This window comes from Melanerpes formicivorus, unplaced genomic scaffold (assembly GCF_026170545.1).
Source record: "Melanerpes formicivorus ecotype bairdi unplaced genomic scaffold, bMelFor1.0.p_v2 SCAF_108, whole genome shotgun sequence".
Lineage (NCBI taxonomy): Eukaryota > Metazoa > Chordata > Aves > Piciformes > Picidae > Melanerpes > Melanerpes formicivorus.
In genome coordinates, this window is record NW_027142460.1 from 905,731 (window position 1) to 911,750 (window position 6,020).

The following is a 6,020-nucleotide window of genomic DNA, read 5'->3' on the forward strand; positions in this document are numbered from 1 at the left end:
GGGTTCGCTGCGGGAGCAGCGACCTGTCTCGGGCGAGCTTGAGGGGAGTCCCCGGGAACGGGGTGAGCCGTGCTTCGGCTCCTTTTTGCCAGGTGCTGGGTGCTGTACACGGCCGGTGATGAGTGGGAGGCCTGGTCAAGCGGCTCCGAGCACCGAGCCTTAACCTTCCACCCCGCCGCAGCGCTCTCTGTTCTGCTATCCTAGTTCATTACTCTTTGGGTTTCTTGCCTGTGTTGTCTTATGAAAGGTACTTAAGTGCGGGTAACAGCCTGTGTCTCGTTATCTCGTCGGGGCTGTTTCCCGGGTAATGCCTGGAGGGGCACAGTGAGTTGCTCTTAACAGGCAGCAGCTGTGAGGTGTCAGAGGGAGTAAGTCCCTGGGCGTGTTAAGAATGGCAGTAAGGAAGCCAAGGGTTACTTTACTGTTGGGAACGTCAGCACAGAAATAGATGGGATTTGTCAGGTGGCATACTGGAAAGAGTTGCAGATGCTTGCTTAGAAAAGATAGCACTGAACGGGTGAAAGAGCTTTCAGCTCCTTTGAGCGTGAATGGTGTAAACCTACGTTAATCTGTGTCAGTGTATGTCAGCAGAGGAGTTTTAGCTCAAGGTATCACAGTATCACCGAGTGACCTCAAAGATAACATTGAGTCCAACCTGTCACCACAGACCTCATGACTAGACCATGGCACCAAGTGCCACATCCAATCCCCTCTTGAACACCTCCAGGGATGGGGACTCCACCACCTCCCTGGGCAGCACATCCCAACGATGGATGACTCTCTCAGTGAAGAACTTTCTTCTCACCTTGAGTCTAAACTTCCCCTGATGCAGATTGAGACTGTGTCCTCTTGTTCTGGGGCTGGCTGCCTGGGAGAAGAGACCAACCCCCACCTGGCTACAACGAACTTTCAGGTAGTTGCAGCGAGCAATGAGGTCTCCCCTGAGCCTCCTCCAGGCTAAGCAACCCCAGCTCCCTCAGCCTCTCCTCACAGGGCTGTGCTCAAGACCTCTCCCCAGCCTTGTTGCCCTTCTCTGGACACCTTCAAGTGCCCCTCCTAAACTGAGGGGCCCAGAACTGGACACAGGACTCAAGGTGTGGCCTAACCAATGCAGAGTACAGAGGTCCAAAGGTGCACTTCTGTTTTAGAGAATAACAAAGAGCATTCTTTGTTGAGGTAGCTCGGTGAATGCCTTCCAAGGCATTCTAAACCAAGAGGTGTGTAGTCACAGTAATGCTCGAAACTATGTGCCTGTGCATTTGCTCAGCAATACCTTTGACAGGCAGAAAAAGTGAAGCTTGAGCTGCTACCACGTGCTCGCCAGCTGGTGTCAGACTTGGAGTGCTTCCTAAATTCTGCTGCTGCTTGTTTTGCCTGATGACTTGTAATTTATATAGTAGCTGCATTTTCCTCTAGATCAAACTCTTTGAAAATAAAACCAAGAAAAAAGGGTCAACACTTCACCTGCTTCTGATTTGCTGATAATATTTGCTTATCCATAGAATAAAATAAATAACTCTCCCTGCATAAAATCCACTTCAGGCAGACCTGCTGTCACTTCTCTAGCTCCTTATTTAGAATAGAATAGAATAGAATAGAATAGAATAGAATAGAATAGAATAGAATAGAATAGACCAGACCAGGTTGGAAGAGACCTTCAAGATCATTGTGTCCAACCTATCATCCAACACCACCTAATCAACTAACCCATGGCACCAAGCACCCCATCAAGTCTCCTCCTGAACACCTCCAGGGATGGGGACTCCACCACCTCCCCAGACAGCCCATTCCAATGGGCAATCACTCTCTCTGTGTAAAACTTCCTCCTAACGTCCAGCCTAAACCTCCCCTGTCACAGCCTGAGACTGTGTCCTCTTGTTCTGGTGCTGGCTGCCTGTGAGAAGAGACTAACCTCTGTCTGTCTACAACCTCCCTTCAGGGAGTTGGAGAGAGCAATTTGCTCTTGTTTGGCCAGGAACTCACTTCACTCTTTCTTCTGCCTACCTGAAAGGGGGTTGTAGACAGGCAGAGTTTGGTCTCTTCTCCCAGGCAGTCGGCACCAGAACAAGAGGACACAGTCTCAGGCTGCGCCAGGGGAGGTTTAGGCTGGAGGTTAGGAGTAAGTTCTACACAGAGAGAGTGATTGCCCATTGGAATGTGCTGCCCAAGGAGGTGGTGGAGTCCCCATCCCTGGAGGTGTTCAGGAGGAGACTTGATGGGGTGCTTGGTGCCATGGGTTAGTTGATTAGGTGGTGTTGGATGATAGGTTGGACACCATGATCTTGAAGGTCTCTTCCAACCTGGTTCGGTTCTATTCTATTCTATTCTATTCTATTCTATTCTATTCTATTCTATTCTATTCTATTCTATTCTATTCTATAAACCTGGTGCAGGACACTGGACTCTATTAGGATTTCTCTGTGCCAGCAGAGTCTTTTTTCCCCCCCGATCACATTTCTTATTAGTGTGACCTGGGGAAATATTTCCATCCGTGCCAATAGGTGCTCTAGTAAAACCCTTTACTTGTATTAAACCTAAACCGAAGTGACAGTAAAGGAATAAAGAGTTTAAACTTAAAACTAGTACTCAGTGGGAAGTATTCTGAAAGGAGGGAAAGTGTATGGGAGATCAAATGTGATTTCCAGATTAGTTGGTGTAGTTCTGGTGTTCAAGAGGGGATTGAACGTGGCACTTGGTGCCATGGTCTAGTCATGAGGTCTGTGGTGACAGGTTGGACTCCATGATCTTTGAGGTCTCTTCCAACCTTGGCAATACTGTGAGACTGTGATACTAAGTCTGTCTAGTTCTGGGCCTCTCAGTTAGGAAGGAGGTTGACTTGCTGGAATGAGTCCAGAGAAGAGCAACAAAGTTGGTGAGGGGTTTGGAACACAGCCCTGTGAGGAGAGGCTGAGGGAGCTGGGGTTGCTTAGCCTGGAGAAGAGGAGGGTCAGGGATAACCTCCTTGCTCTCTCCAACTCCCTGAAGGGAGGTTGTAGACAGGCGGAGGTTGGTCTCTTCTCCCAGGCAGCCAGCACCAGAACAAGAGGACACAGTCTCAGGCTGTGCCAGGGGAGGTTTAGGTTGGATGTTAGGAAGAAGTTCTATACAGAGAGAGTGATTGCCCATTGGAATGGGCTGCCTGGGGAGGTGGTGGAGTCCCCATCCCTGGAGGTCTTCCGGAGGAGACTTGATGGGGTGCTTGGTGCCATGGGTTAGTTGATTAGGTGGTGTTGGATTGGTTGATAGGTTGGACAGAATGATCTTGAAGGTCTGTTCCAACCTGGTCTATTCTATTCTATTCTATTCTATTCTATTCTATTCTATTCTATTCTATTCTATTCTATTCTATTCTATTCTATTCTATTCTATTCTATTCTATTCTATTCTATTCTAAACCTGCTTGTCTTGAAAGGAGATTGTCTGCCTGAAGTTGCACTAAAAGATTAAGGTGAGTTGAGTTCTGCTTCTGACAGTTATGGCAGTGAGCAAACACACAGGTGAAAGCTCCACTCCAAATGTCTATGTTGCAAACTGGCTGATGATATGTGGAAGAACTTGCAGCAATGTAGTCATGTCTGGCACCACTGCAGAGCTGATGGACAGTAAATGCCACTATCACCAGGGGCATCCCTGAGAGTCTGAACAACTTTCCTGACTAATACAGTTTGGACAATTCTAAAACACTGGTCAAGATCTCAGAATCACAGAATCACCAAGGTTGGAAGAGACCTCAAAGATCATCAAGTCCAACCTGTCACCACAGACCCCATGACTAAACCATATCACAGTCTCACAGTATCACTAAGGTTGGAAGAGACCTCAAAGATCATCAAGTCCAACCTGTGACCACAGACCCCATGACTAAACCATATCACAGTCTCACAGTATCACTAAGGTTGGAAGAGACCTCAAAGATCATCAAGTCCAACCTGTCACCACAGACCCCATGACTAAACCATATGCAGACGTTCATCACCTTTTGTGGTCCTCAGCAGGTCCAGGAGACCATGGGAAGAGGTAAACTCCCTACCAGCTCACAGACAAGCTGTGAGGCTCTGCTCCCCATGCTAGCCAGGGAGCTTTAGCTGCCAACCTGTGCTGAGGTTGTCATCCATCACAGAATGGTTTGGGTGGGAAGGGACTTCCAAAGGTCATCCAGTCCAACTCCCCTGCAGGCAGCAGGGACATCCTCCACTAAATCATCAAGTGGTTGCTGACCCTCTGACTTCAGCTGCAATCTCCTACCACAAAGTGCCAGCTTAGGTTAGCAGAAGGGACTTTCATCTTTCTCCTGCCTTTGGAAGAAGCTGTAGCCAAAGAGTTGTTTCCCTGGGAGTTGTAGCTGAGATTGTTTTGGTTTTTAATCTGTCTGATTGTGGCTGTGTTCAGCACTCCTGAGGTACCTCGCTGTGCATTTCTGAAGTGCCAGTGTTTTGGTTTTTATTGACAAGGAATGGTCTGCAGAATGGCCTTTTGCTTCAGAATTCTAACAGAACCTGAATCTCATTTTACCCATACTCTGTTCTGATATACCAAATTATGGCAAACTGAACGTCCAAAGGGGGTTGTAAGTGTAAGCCTAGGCAGGCAGTAGAGACTTCAACCCCCACAGTCACCTGCTGTCTGTCTCTGGAAGCCTCTGCTTTTTGTGTGCCTCTCCCATGAACCCCAGATTTAACTACCAAATCCCCCAATCCCCAAGTCAAACAATGACACTATCTGTTCTTTCATCTACTCCCTGTTCTGGCAGGCAGATGACATGCAAAACTATGCAGGCTTCCAAGGTTGCATCTTTTTGCTGTGTGTCAGCTTTTTCTGCTAAGTGCTTCATTTACAGAGGCACAGCATACCTGAGGCTGTGGGAGCATCCCATGTAGCACTGAATTCCCTGCCAACAGAAGGAAAGCACCAAGACAGCATGTGTGTTTCAAGAAGCTTTCCCCCCCCCCCCCAGTCCCCCAATGCTTACACAGTTCAGTTTGTACTTTACTCCTTTCTTTATTCTGAGGAAAGTTACTCATTTGTAGGGTTCTCAGCATTATCAGTAGTTTCTTTTAAGTGTGCTTGAATTTCAGGGTTCAAGTTGTTTCTGGTTACATCTATGCTTCTGTGGCTTGCTGTGGGTTTGCTGTAGGGGAGGAAACTTAATACTTCTGTCTCAAAGAAGCAGAAACTTAACTTGGAACTCTTCACTACTTACATTTAACTTTGCATTCTTGTCATGAAAAGGTGGTTTTTATTTGTGACTTTTTTGGGGGTTTATTTTTGGTGTCATGGATTTTTGGTGTCTTGGATGCAGGGCTGACCACATACCACCCTAGAAGAGTAATAAACAAAGGTTGTCCCAAAAGAAAACCATTTGGTTCCAGCTGTGAAACTAACTGGACCCTTACTTTCCCTTCTAACTTTGTGCTCTCAATTTATGTTTTTTCAGGTAGTCCTCAGACATTTCAACTTCACAATATCATAGTGTCAGTCAGGGTTGGAAGGGACCACAAGGATCAGCTAGTTCCAACCCCCCTGCCATGGGCAGGGACACCCCACACTATAGTAATCAGCCTGGCCACAGCCTCAGCCAGCCTGGACTTAAGCACCTCCAGGGTCGGGGTCCCAACCACCTCCCTGGACAACCCATTCCAGGGCTTCACCACTCTCATGGGGAAGAACTTCCTCCTCACCTCCAGCCTCAATCTCCCCACCTCCAGCTTCATTCCATTCCCCCTAGTCCTATCACTGCCTGAGATCCTGAGCAGTCCCTCCCCAGCCTTCTTGTAGCCCTCTTCAGATACTGGAAGGCCACAATGAGGTCACCTGGGAGCCTTCTCTTCTCCAGACTGAACAGCCCCAGCTCCTTCAGTCTGTCCTCACCGTGGATGTGGTGCTTCAGGACATGGTTTAGTGGTCATGGTAGCTGGGTTAGGGCTGGGCTCCATGATCTTAAAGGCCTTTTCCAGCCTTGGCCATTCTGTGGTTCTATGATCACAGCGAGAGCTGCCTACAAATATTGGGAGGTGAATGAG